Here is a 14,579-nt window from a genome sequence, read left to right on the forward strand (position 1 = left end):
TATCTGTTTGCCTTCCAATTTTCTAAAAATTTGATACTTGTTATTTTAGATTGCTTTTCTACTTTCCATAAATTCCATAAGTTCATCATAATCTATTCAACTCTTTTTGCTTTGCTTATTTTGTAGGAAATATATCTCTTCTCTGGGATGATATACCTGAGGTTAACACTGATAATAGCATTCATTAATCATAAATATGCTTTTTCCAATAATACTAATGTTTAAAAATTAAATCTGTAATATGTCTGGTTACAGAGGAATCTTATTTCATGTATATAGTCTCGGAAAGTGTACATCACATTTCAATGTACTAAAGAGATTTCTGAGAAAAAGGAAGTAGTGAAGGAAGAGTTTCTGTGTTTTCTTTAAGAATAGAAGAGCCAAATTGTAATTTTAAGTCCTGAAAACTGTTAAAAATGATAGTTTAATTTATGGCTCTGCATGTCAGCTATTGCTCTTCTTAACACATATTAACTTATTTAATCCCTAGCATACAACATGAGTTAGGCATGGTTGTTATCATTGAGATACTAAGATGCAAAGAGAAATTCTGCCAACATCAGCAAGATTCATACCCAGAGTCACTTCTTTCAACTACTCCACATACTGTTGTCTGTCATAGTATGTTCCACTCCCAATTTTATAATGTAGTTTGAGAATACTACATGATTTTGTTTGAATTGTTTGTTACCAATTTAATTGCACTTGATATAACAATTTGATTTACTCTACATTATTTAAAACTTTGCTGGCAGAGATGCATTTATAAGGGATGAAACACAAGTTTTCATGTTAAAAATGAAACTTTGAAAAAATTGTCAGGTTTGAGCTGAACTTTTGATGAACTCAAGATATTTTGAAGGAAAGTTATTTTAATGTAAAAACAGGGGAAAGGATGAAGTTGGAACTCATAGAACGACTCTGATTGTGACAGTTCACTATACGGCTATTTTATCAGTAAGCATACGCTGAAAATCCTCAGAGAAAACAAGCAAATGTTTTCATGCTTGTCGAAAGAACAGTCACTTAAGAAGCCAAATAAATTGAATCACTTAATGATAGGCAAATTTTGGCAGTCTATGTTTATTATGCTTATGAATTTATGGCTTTACAAAGCAATAGTATTCTCTTGTCTGTATGCTCAATGTTGGCCATATCACTACAAGAAACATACATTAGTGACTGAAAATATCTGAAGAATAAACTCAAAAATGGTCACAGATACTGTATTGCCAGCTCTTGGCACGGCCTGGAGCTAATAGTAAGAAAATATACCTTATTTGCAACTTTCTAGCAGTTCTCTCCTAAGGGAAAAAATAGCAAGTTTTAGATTACAACTGTATTTATCTCTTAAACCACTATGTCTCAATTTTGATGTTGTGATTATATCCCAGTATTGTATCTAACATAACTGCATGGATTCTGGCATTACTTGAAGAAATAGAAATAGCTATATATGTAATTATTTGGTTTGAAAGACAAAAGCCATCAAGAGAATTTTATTCAGAAACTTAAAGGTGTAGAAAAATATAATTATCTCACGAAAGGGACCTCAATTGTGGTTAAAAAGACAATACAAAATAGTTACATTACCACAGGCAAAAAGACCAGTGACACAACACAAAAGCTGACAGGACAGGTGCAGTACTGATACTAAATCAGTGTGGGACTAATCACACAGCCTGTTTTATCTACTTTATTTTGGTTCAGACTCTATCTCAGAGTCTGAAGCTGCTGCAGGTCTGTATTCAGCTGCTAGATAGGGCTTGGGACTAGGTGTGAGTGAGTGTGCATGTGTGTGTTTGAGAGAGATATTTGGAAATAGTAAATGGTGATGCTGTATTACTATATAATTCTAAATTGTATGTCAATATCTTCTTGTAATTATATAGAATTTTTTATATTTAGAAACAAACACAACAACAACAAAAGCTAATTTTCCCTTAATGTGCACTAGCTGTTTACAGATGCCACAGATTTTGAGAGGGAGATGCAGTCTTTGGCAAAATAACTTAATATACTGACACAAGTAGTATTTATTTAATTCCTGAATATAAATTATATTTCTGGTTAGAGAGGCAATAATTTTAGGGATCTATAGACTGCTTTAAACTCCAGGACATAAAGGCCACTGCAGCAGACTTAAGTCACTCCTTACTGGTTTTTTACTGGACCTTACCATTATTCCTTCTGTCTCTCTGAAGATGTGAAGATAGAAGGATAAAGGCAGTCATGTTTCCTTCTAAGAGGGAAGGCGCTGGTCTTTTACTACAATAGTTAGTGCTCTAGAAAAAAATTCAAGCGGCAAAATCGCCCGAGAAACAATGAAAAAGACTCTAAGTATCATATTTTTGCACCAAATGCAGATAGTTCTCACTAAATCTTTTGAAGTATATATTTAAACTGACTGTATTACTCCCAGAAGAGTAAACATAGACTTGAACTCACAAGCTTTGGATATTGTATTGCATTTTTTATCACAGAAGAATTTGCTTTGGTATACAGATTATACAAGGCATGCATATATGGGTCTAAGCCAAAAATATTAATCAATAAAACTCAACAGGGTGCAATTTTCATAATTACAATTGCACTAACCAGTGTAGCAGGATTTAAGGTACAGTCTTGAGTGTTACCTTATGATAAATGTGTATCCTTCAGTTGTCTTTTAGGTAGCATAAGTTCCAGTTACTCCCAGGTAATTATTTTTCTTTAAGGATTTTTTAGAGATAATATAACTGGACATTTTGTTTATCAGACAACACTTAAGAAAAAATTTAACACAATTTTTTTCTTCCTGCAAAATTATTACTATCTGTGTTTTTGTTGTATCATTCTGGCAGCAATGAGAAAGGGTAAATTGAAGTGGTGTCACAATGGTCTCAGAGAGGCACATTTGGAGACTTTTGAGAAGGTTTTGGGTGAGAGTGGATCAGGGCCTGGACCATCATATGGACAGTGAGTTCCATGTGGTGATGGCTTTGGAACCCTCCCTGACGTGGGAATATGGACCATTAGAAGTGTGGAACACTAACCTAGCCCCATTCCTCATGCTAGAAGTCCTTCTCCCATGAACTATTCATGGGAATACAAATGTGTTCGTTCTGTACAGCTTAACAATTACATCAACACATAAATTGTACATAATCCTTTACCCAACAATGCACAAGCAGGAATTTACCCAAGGACATAAAGAAGTATAAGAAGTAAAGAAGACACAAAATTGCATTGTGATAGGTCCCACCCAGGCCTGGATTCTAGTTCTCTTCCATTTTATAGAACAGGAAAGCTCTTGTTGACAGTCTGATCATCATTCCTTACTTGTTATGAACTTATGCATGTGTGACGTATGGTCATATTTTTATAAATTGTGAAAAAAGAAGATAGTGCCAGTGGCACAGTTAGAAATTATATTCAGAAACCTGTTTAAACCACATGACATGAATTGCTAAAGGCACTACAAAAGTTATTATAAAAGGTAATTTTCAGAGTTTCAGGATTACATGGCTGGAGGTTGAGATGTCAGAAAGTCACATTCAGGATTTTCTCCATTCTCCTTTCAGAAATTCAATCTAGACAAGTTGAAATGAATCACCACTGGCCTAAGCTTCTTTCTCATGAGGATCTTGTAAAACACACAAAGCAGACTTCATTGATTACCCCTGGCCTTTTGCCTTTTGTTACATTGAATCTCTCCAGCTATTACAAATGACTGTCACTCATAAAAGACTTATTTGTTAGCATCTTATTTTTTTCGAAGGGGGATGAAAACAGTTCTTTGTGATATTATGTCAGGTATACATTTAAAAAAAGTAAACACCTAAATAGCATTAATTAGCATTGCTTAACAGTATGACAACTATATGTCATGACATACACAAAAGCACTAATTATGACAATAATAACAGCTAACATTTATTTAGCACTCACAGTATTATGACCTTGCAAGGTACTCTTTCACAGGCCTTACAGAAAATAACATATTTAATCTTCAAGAAAAGCCTTGGAAGTTAGTCCTGTAACTATCCCTATTTTACACATGAGAAACCTGAAAAACAGAAAGGAAAACTGGCTTACCCAACATCACACAGGAAGACAAGATTTAGTCTCATATAATCTGGCTTTAAAACCAGAAATTCACTCCAATACATTCAATATTAAAATAGTCACATGTGTTGCTTTTTTCTCCTTCCTGTAATTATTTTTTAAATGATTATATAGGAAGATAATCAAACTGTATTGTTGAAAAAAATCAGAATTCGGAAAACAATAAACATGATCCTATGCATATAATGTCATACACACACACAGATACATATACATATGTTTTTGAGAAAAAACATAACAAAGATCCTAGGGGAAAATAAGAGCAGTGGCCTCATGCTAATGTGAAAAATCATAATTCTTACTAAATTAGATTCACTTATCTACTTAACTGATCAATGTCTTTTCTCATCTGCTGGTCTTTTTGGTGATGTTTCCATTCTCTTCCTTAATCTTCCACAACTTTAAGCATTTGATTCATGAGCAATGTAGAAGCTCAAAAGGCATATAGGGTATAAAACCTCATATATATGCATATATATACACATATATATCAACATTAACAATTATATATATATACATGTACTTTCTGTATATATATAGAAAGTTAAATGCTATTTATTAAAATCTTAACAGTGTTTATTTCTGATGAAAGATTAAGAGATTTTTGACTTTTTTGACTTTTGTTGTTTATACCATTCTGTTACTGAGAAAACACCATTTTTATAAAAATATTCTCAAAACTGAATATTTATATATATATAAGATATAAATTATATATGACTACATATATAATATGTAATTATATGGACAATATTTTAACTATATTATTTTAAAAGGCAGATTTCCAAATTTGCATGCATTTATAATGACATTTTTGTACTCTTGAGTCTACACGTATACTGAACATACACTCTTGTAAAATGACGGAAGTACATCAAAATAGTAATAATAACTATCTACGGGTGATGCAATTATGCATAGTTACAATGTTTTTTTCAAACATGTACTTTATTTTTACTATAAATTTGCATGTATTATTTTTCATTGAGAATAAAGACTAGTACAAAAAATTCAATGAAGAAGAAAAGAGGGAAAGAGAAAAGGAGGGAGAGAGAGGGCATGGGAAATGGAGTTAGAAACACCTGGAGTATAAAACCTAGTTCTGGTGTCATCATTTACTGGATGCCACTTTACCTATATAAATCTTAACTTCTTTATTTGTTAAAAAGTCATAGCAGAGCATAGTAATAATGCTTTATTGTTATGAGGTAAGCCTCATAGGATTACTATGTAGATTAATTTAAAGAGTTAATGAAAATAAATTTGCATCTTTGGAATGGGGCTTCTCTTTGACCTTTACCCCCAGAAACATCATAATAACGATCATAGGAGAAAAAAAGAGCAGTGGCCTCAGGCTAATGTGAAAAATCATAATTCTCACTAAATTAGGTCGACTTATTTATCAAATCGATGTGTCATCTACTGGTCTTTTTAGTGATGTTTCCATTCTCTGCTTAATCTTCTGCAACTTTAAGCATTTGATTCATGAGCAATGAACAAGCTCAAAAGGCTTTATTTTTCATTCAACTTAATCAGGATAGCATCACAGTTTTTGTATTCCATGCCTATTCCTCAAATAACGGAGCATGGAATTGAAGCACACACCCAGATTCTGGATGAATCCAGGTCAAGTGTTGTCCCCGGTTGTTGCCAACATAGGAATTTCTATCTTCCCCTTCTCAGACTGAATTTTCTCCCCTAAACTCTAAATCACTTTGGCCCTAAAATTTGGCCTAGTCATTATCAGTTAATTTTCAAAGTTGAAGATTACTTCTCACCCTTGACTCTAAGTATTGAGCATTTCTAAGGCTTTATGCTCCAGGGCTCTGCCTTTTGCTTGAGCCACTACAAGAAAGACTCCACAGGTGGTATAAGAGCCTGCTAGTATGAAGACTCTGAGGATGACTGTATCACAGGCATTTTCTAGTTCTGCAGTTCCATGTTCTTAAAATGTTTGGGCCAGATTGCCATGTACAATCTTGTGTCTTTCAGAGAGGCGCATATATGTCAATCTGTTATTGTGTATATAAAGAATGCTGCTGATCTACAGAATATTTAGCATAGAAAAACTGATTACTCTTGTGTGTTTTTTATTTAACCAATCAAAAGCATACATCAAAAGCATGTTTAATTACCAGGTGGTGACTCTTTGGTATCCAGTTTTTCCATTCCTGCTACCCACCCTGCTAGCACACTGGTCATGCAGCTTCCTAGCCGTGCTTTGTACCCACATCAAAGCACTAACTGTGCTCTATTTTTAAATGGTCATTCTGTCATTTTTCTCTGGGATTATACTTTTTGCTCTCTGAGGGCAAGGGCAACATCTGAACTTGCTCTCACTTCTTCCTGGCTCCAGGATACAGAAGCCTCATTAGGTCCTTTGTTCAAGTCATCGTAGGTGAAAGCAAAGACACTTCAGCATCAAATCTATCTGAGGAAATTATTTACAGTGACGCTTTTGTGTCACATGTATTTTGTGTGCTGCTTTGGATAAATAGAGAGTAGTGACCTGCGTTTTTGAATCAAACAACTGAGTTTGGTCAATCAGTTTTCTGCTGTATGTCATGTTCGTGTTCAGTACTAAAAATTGTTTCTCAAGGAAATCTTGAGGTATAATAGAAGAGTATTGGATAAGAGTCATGTTAGCCAGGAGACATCAGTATTTAGATTCCGTTCATTTCTAAAATGGGAACTACTATAATCTCTTTTCTTCACTAGGAAGATTATTTTGAGGATTAAATGAGATGGTGTGTTGGAAATGTCATTCCCAATGTAAATATTTTAGTAAATGTAAGTTAATATTAAAGATTAGTATGCCTAAAATGAAAATAACCACTGGGAAGCTATCTTTGTATTGTTAACAGAGTTGGCTTGAAGGTCAAATATCATCATCCTCACTATCATCTCAAAGATAACAGTATCAACTATAAGTATATGGTGGATATTTACTATGTGCTAAAATCTGTTTCTAATATTTTTATATTTCTAATGTTCTTGACTTGCAAGGTAGGTATTATTCTCTCAGTTTATCAGATGGGTAAGCTGATGCTCAAAAAGAGAATGGCTTGATCAACATCATATGGCTTTTACATGACACAGTGAAAGAGAATTCTAAATTGTAGGTTCTCATCTTGGAATTCCAAGGTGACAGCAACAATAATAACACAGATTAGTTATTTTCCTTACAAATGTAATGGATTGTTCAAAACATATGTGAGTAAAAGACAAGCAATTGGAATGTACTTCTAGGTCTGCCATTTGGCATTCTGCATTCAGGAGCTTACAACCCATTAACTGAAGAATTACTCATTTCTTTGCCAAGGTGTCAGCTTGTGTACTTGAGATACATGAAATTCTTGGCACAAGACTCTCCCAGTTGGACTTGAAGGGGTAAAAAACACAAGTTACTAAAAGAAAATCTTTAACTTCTCCATTGTCTTACATTTTATTTTTAATAATAGAATTAGATTAAAGTCAGATTTTGTCATTTGACTTCTCAAGCCATCAACACAACAGAGCTTTTTAAATGTTTCAAACATCAACATTTAGTTCTGCTAAGGGCGATATTTGCAACTGTGACTGGTATAGATTTATGTAAATTTTCTTGCATCATTTCTGTCATAACTATTCTAGAAAATTACCTTCACAGTTTCCATGATAATTCCCATAGTTCTCCCCCACCACTATTTCAGGAAAATGTAATCTTCCATAATTTCAATCTGACTTTATGATTCACAGGAAACATTAATTTTTTTAGCTTCAGGACTCACATGTGTAAAATTTAGATAATATTGCTGTCCTGAAGCTTTCTTTAAGTGAGATAATATATGCAGAAAACTAGCAGATTGCTTCATACATATACACTTGCTCATTAAATTCCAATTCCCTTCCCATTTCATTCGCATGGGATGAGTTGACCTTTGGAGATGAGGGTAACAAAGACTGTGTCAGATTGTACATGTACATACATTTTTAAAAGTATAGTAATTTTATATGTATAACACATCGATCTTATACAATCTTCTTTTTTTCTTAAAGGAAAAATGTAGAAATAAATAGTTTATCACAAAGTAACGATATACATCTTAAAATGTTCTTAAGAATTAAGACTTATTAAAATAAGATCTAGTCTAAGGCCTCGCCGCAGGCTTGGGAATCAGGCTTTACTTTATTTCTTTCAACCAGAGCCACTTCATTTCTGTATTAAGTAGTTCTGCTCCATTTGACCCAGGGACTCTTAACCCTTATTTCAATTTTTTTTCAGCTTTAAGTGGAGAATAATAATAGCACCTGTCTTATCTTTCAGAGGGTTGTTGTGAGGAGCAAAATGAGAATGAATAAAAGTGAAGGAACATTAACAAGATGAAAATGTTGAAATAAATATGTTAAAACTCTTATACTAGGCAGTACCTTGAGTGAATATTTCTGTTAATTAATTAATTTATTTATTTATTTCTGTTAATTTATTAATATTTCTGTTAAAACAGAAGAGCTCAGGATCTAAAGAACTGATGCAGAAAGTGCTACGTGCTCCACAAAAATTTATGTTTGCCTCTTTTTCTGGGTATATTGTTTAAAAAGCTGTTCTATGTTTCTCTTTATGTGTGATTAAATCGTATCTAACATAGTGCGAGCAGAATGATGTATTTGACTTCTAAGTCAGGCATATAAAACCTCCTGTGTAGGCTCTTTTATGCCTTTTTCTCCGTTTCCAGTTAGAGTGCTGGGAACTGCAAGGGAACCTAGACACTTGTGTTTGAAGATGGCAAAGTCTGTATCTACATGGGTCCATGAATGACTATAAGCAGGAGAGATTCATCACTGATATATAAACACAACTGATATTATATGAAGAAGTAAAATTTTGTTATATGGAAGCCATTACACATATTTGGGCCAATTTGTTAGAGCAGTCAGAATAAACCTAACTGATATGAAAATCAAATCTTATGGTGTTGAGAACGCTATTCTACTCTCATAGGCTTTGATAATCAGTTTAGTCCTCCTAATGAAAATGTAAAAATTAACACATTTGCTGAAATTGAAAAGAAACAGGACATTTGCTGTCATTAACAAAGCCATACAAACATTTCTCAGTACCAATATATAGAAACTATACACCTCATATAATGCTTACAAAATTTTATAACATGGTCATGAGGATTACTATTTATATTTTATATAAAATAATCACTCTATCACCAAGCTTATAGTTAGAATTCATTAAATAGTAGCTTAATATGAATAAGAATTACTGCATTATTCATTTTTTTCCAGGGAGGTGCTGATAATAATTTATTACTACTAACAATTACTATGTGTTTTTTATATTCTTAGAACTTTACATGTTCTTATTTAAATCACACAAAATGCCTTGGAGAAAATGCTATTATTACTCCCATTTTACATATGAGGAAAGTGATGGGCTAACAGGGTAAGCAACTTTCTAAGGTCGCACACAATATTGTTCAGGATAAGTAAGATTAAGCTACAATAAACACACAAATTTCAAGGGTCTTCACAAAACAAAAGTTCATTCCTCACAAGACTGCATTTTAGACTACTACAGGTTAGACTACTAAGACTACCTGTTAGTGAGTTTATAGGAGTTGATGGTCACTATTGTCGCTCAGGGACCCAAGCTGAACAACTTTCCATTTTGACACCAGCTTTCCCTGTCAATTGGTTAAAAGCAAACAGACATGACAAATCATGCACTAGATCTTAAAGCTTCCTCCAAGAAATGATACGCGTTCTGTTCACATTTCCTCGGTCAAAGTATGTGACAGGGTCACACCAACTTTCAGAGGCAAGAGCAACACAATCACATACCTGAAAAAAAGAGAAGTAAATTTGTGTGAATATTATTATTATCTTAAAGTACATGTATATCTAATAAGTGGTGGAGGAAGTATGCAAACTGAGGCGGTTTGGTTCCAAAGTTAGGATTTTTAATCACTAAGTTCTACTTTCTAGATAACAAGGGTCTTGGGTGTAGTAAAATTAGACTTGAATAAGCAGTCCATAGCCTCCTGATAGGAATCTGGTAATTGTGTATAGCTTGGTGCCATAGACAAATGACAGCTTGCACGATTTTAGCATTGTTCTGTTTGTACATCTGAAGGAGTCAGGGTCAGGCGACATCCAGGACCCCTTTCTGCTTCTGTCAAATATCCTCTAAGGATATAATTATAAAACTAAGACTTTTCTCCAGGAATCCTTGTACTATTGGTTATATATACCATTATCCCTGAATCTGATCATAGGAACCAGTTCTGATTCATAACTTTTCTTCGATTGGCCAAGTAAGAGGGTCACCTTGCATTTGTATAACACTTTGTAATCTACAATACTCTTTCATAATCCCACCTCCTACCATGTCCACAAGTTTTGAAGGTATGGTAAAAAAATAACTTACAGGCTATGAGCCAGCAAGTATTCATTCAATGTTTCCATTGTGCTACATAGCATTTCTTACTAAGAGATAGGTTATAGCATGCCAGTTGTTGCTGAGACCTTGAAAATTGACTACCTTCTAATTTTAAAATTTTTGCTAAATAAAATTTAACATTATTCTTATTATTTAATGGGAGCTTAGCTTGAAATAAAATAAACTGGAAACTGAAAATAAATGTTGCTTCTGGTTAAACATGCCTTAATATACATGCATGTTAATCTGAAGTCAGTTTCACCTCCCCATCCAAAACAGAAAAACAAACAGACAAAAAAAAAACACACACACTAAAATGAAGAAATTGAAAAAGGCATATTGTTTCTAGAGACAACAAAGCATGAAAGCAAAGCCTTTTCTCCTTAATTTGTATTGACTTATTTATTACTTTGTGTACAATTTGAAATATTTTGGCATCTGTACAATTAATAATCATCACAGTCCAGTAAATTTATGGATCACCCAAAATGTTCCTTGTGTCTGTGATTCCCCTCCCCCTCACTTCCTGTTCTCAATACTCCTTGCTCAATTCAGGCAATAACTGACTTTCTTTCTGTTGCTAGATTAATTCTAGAAATTTATGTAAATCAAATCATAAATATATTTGTTCTCACTTGGGTTTTTGCATTCAGCGTAATTATTCTGAGACTCCACCATGTTACTGCTTTGTTGATAGTTCATTCTTTTATTGAGTAGTATTCCAGCATATGAATTTACCACAGCTTAACCATAGACTGATGAATAGTTCAATTGTTACCAAATTTGGAATTTTATAAATTAAACAGCTATGAAAAAATGTACGAGTTTTGGTATGGACACATGCTTTCATTTCCCTTGAACAGAGATCTAGGAATGAAATGCTGAGTGATTTGGTGGGTGAATGTTTAACAAATTAAGAAAATGACAAACTGTTTTTCAAAGTGATTGTATCACATTTTTATCATCAGTAGAATATGAGAGCACAAGTTGTTCCCCATCTTTGACAACATTTGGCATAAGCAGCCTTTTAAATTTTACACATTATAATAAGTATATGAGTATCCTGTTGTGATTTTAATTTGCATTTTTCTGATGACTGATGACAAAAATTATTTCATGTGCTTATTTGCCTTCCATATGTCCTTTTATGAACTATTGGCTTAAAACACTACCCAATTTCGCTTAATTGAATGGCTTGTTTTATTATTGAGGTTTGTGAGGTCCATTTATTTCCCTATAGCTATTAATTTGCATATCATTTATCTATTTGTCTATTATATATGGAATATTAATATGCATATATATTCTCAAGATATATAGTGCATAAATTTATTTTAACAGATATATGATGCAAATACTTTATCTCAGCCTGTGGCTTATTTTTTTATTTTCTTAATATTTTCTCAAAACCAGAAGTTTTTAGTGAAGTCCATTCTATTAATTCCTTCTTTTATGATGTCACTCCCAAGAATTTGTTAACATAAATCTCTTATTTTATCTTTCATAATTCTTATATTTTTATGTTTAACCTTTAGGTCTATGATCTACCTTGAATATTTTATTTGGTGGAAGGTATGAACAAAAGTTAAATTTTTGCATATGTATATTTAAATTTACCAGCAACAAATATTGAAAATATTTATCTGTTCGCACTGATTACCTTTGCAGTTTCATCAGAAGTTAATTATTTATATATGGTTGCATTATTTATATACTCCTTTTTTTGAGACAGAGTCTGGCTCTATTGCCCAGGCTGGAGTGCAGTGACGCGATCTCAGCTCACTGCAACCTCCGCCTCCCAGGTTCACGCCATTCTCCTGCCTCAGCCTCCGGAGTAGCTGGGACTGCAGGCGCTGGCCACCACGCCCGGCTAACTTTTTTATTTTTAGTACAGATGGGGTTTGGTATGGTCTCAATCTTCTGACCTCGTCATCCGCCCGCCTTGGCCTCCCAAAGTGCTGGGATTACAGGCGTGAGCCACTGCGCCCGGCCCATTTGTATACCCTTTATTCTGTTCCATTTAACTTTGTGCCTATATTTTGTCATATCTATGTTTTTATTACCTGTAGCTTTATAATAAATCTTAAAATCAAGTATTGTTAGCCTTTCAACACTGCTCTTTTTGAATGATTTTACTAGACTATTTGCATTTCTGTGTTAAATTTATTACCATCTTGTCAATTTCTACCAAAACTGAAACAAACAAAAAAAAAAGCTTTAATTTAGAATACATAGTGAACACATTGAACAATTTATGAGACTTGATATCTTAAAAATAATGACTCTCCTATCAACAGGATTAACCAATTTATTTAGGTCTTTTTTATTTTGGTAGATTTCAGTGTACTGATATTTAATGATTCTCTAGATTTATCTATATTTTTATGTTATTAGAATATATTATGTATTTTTGATTTTATAAATGATATATGTGTTATTATGCATGATATATATTATGATATATATTATATATTATGTTGCTAGGATGGTGGGAGTGTATATGTGCATGTATTGTTCTATTCTCAATTTTTGTTTAATTGTTGGTGGTATATAGAAATATGTTTGATTTTTGTATTGATCTTGAACTTCTGTGTAACTCCTTTCTTTCTGTTACTGCCTTCTGTGAACTCTAGCCACTTGGTCTCAGACTGTCAGCTCCATCTTCTCCACTAAGAGGTCCATCCGGGTCATACAGTTTCTCCTTGACACACACATCTATGTGTGCATATGTATGTGGGCTTTGGCTGTGTGTGTGCACACATATATATATACATACATATATTAATATAGTAATACATCCATATATAAATATATATATGTTAAATTATCTGTTTGGTAGAATAGAGAAATTTGAAATCTATGCTTATGAGAATGGGAGTATGTGCATGTGAGATAGAATCAAGGCTGTCATTAATTGCTTACATTATTATTCTTAGAAAGACTGAGTGTTTGGTAACACTGCATCCTCTTGAAGCTGGGCTGCAATGTGATGGTGCAAACTGGAAAATTTACTGAAAATGTTCATAAGGAACAATGACCAATCCCAGACCAGATGCGAGACAGCTGTCCAGAATCATACTGAAAGGACTCTAGTTCAGATGGTTGCAAGAAGGCAGGGGACTCTAAGAAAGAGGTCTTCATAGATAGGAAATGAAAGCACTTGATAGATTAACTGTGAGTTTTAATATATTGTAAAAAAAAAAAAAAATTCACAGTTGTCAGGATACTTGGGAATGAATTAATGGTATGTACTCAGAAATGTAAAAAATGTAATGAAGCAATTAGTAACTTCAAGGAAAATTAAAAGTTGTACAGGAATGAATATGTAATCTCTGTGGCTTTAACCAGGCATAAGATTTACATAGTATGATGTCACTATGAACACTGATTTAATGAAAAATGATAAAATACAATTAGTGAGATGGCAGGGGTCAATGTACACGTGTGTCCATGGCGTAAAACACAGATTCATCTCTGCAGCAGGTAGAAAATATTGTGCACTTAAAAATCAAGAAAGAACAGTATGAACTTTTTTATGTTTAGAATTACATAGGTAAAATATATAAAATAGAAAATTAAGGTGGTTGCTTTGTGTCAGTAGGAATCAGGGTGTTTTAGTAGTGAACGGAAGGCTTCTAGCTGTTATTATTTTGTAGGTCTAAATGCATTTATTATTTTGACTAGATTAAAAGTAAATCAAAACAAAAGTCATCTCAATATAAACTTGCCTCCAAAGCTTCAATGTGTTTGGTTAAGAGTTAAGAATAGGTAGACACATCGCCTAGTTTGGAACCTCAGCTCTACCCCTGATTAAGTTGTAACCAGAACATATTGCTTCACCTAGTGATGCTTCAATTTCTTAATCCGCAAAGTGGAAATAGTAGCTGTATCTGCCTCATATGGCTGTTAATGGGATCCAATGAGTTAATCTTTGTAAAGTGCTTAGAATTGAGACTCTTATATGGTAAGTGCTATTTTGTAGTCTATTATAGTAAAAGCAAAACAAAAGGACATTGATGTTGTAGTAATGCTATTTTGGCTT

Source organism: Theropithecus gelada, chromosome 4 (assembly GCF_003255815.1).
Source record: "Theropithecus gelada isolate Dixy chromosome 4, Tgel_1.0, whole genome shotgun sequence".
Classification (NCBI taxonomy): Eukaryota; Metazoa; Chordata; class Mammalia; order Primates; family Cercopithecidae; genus Theropithecus; species Theropithecus gelada.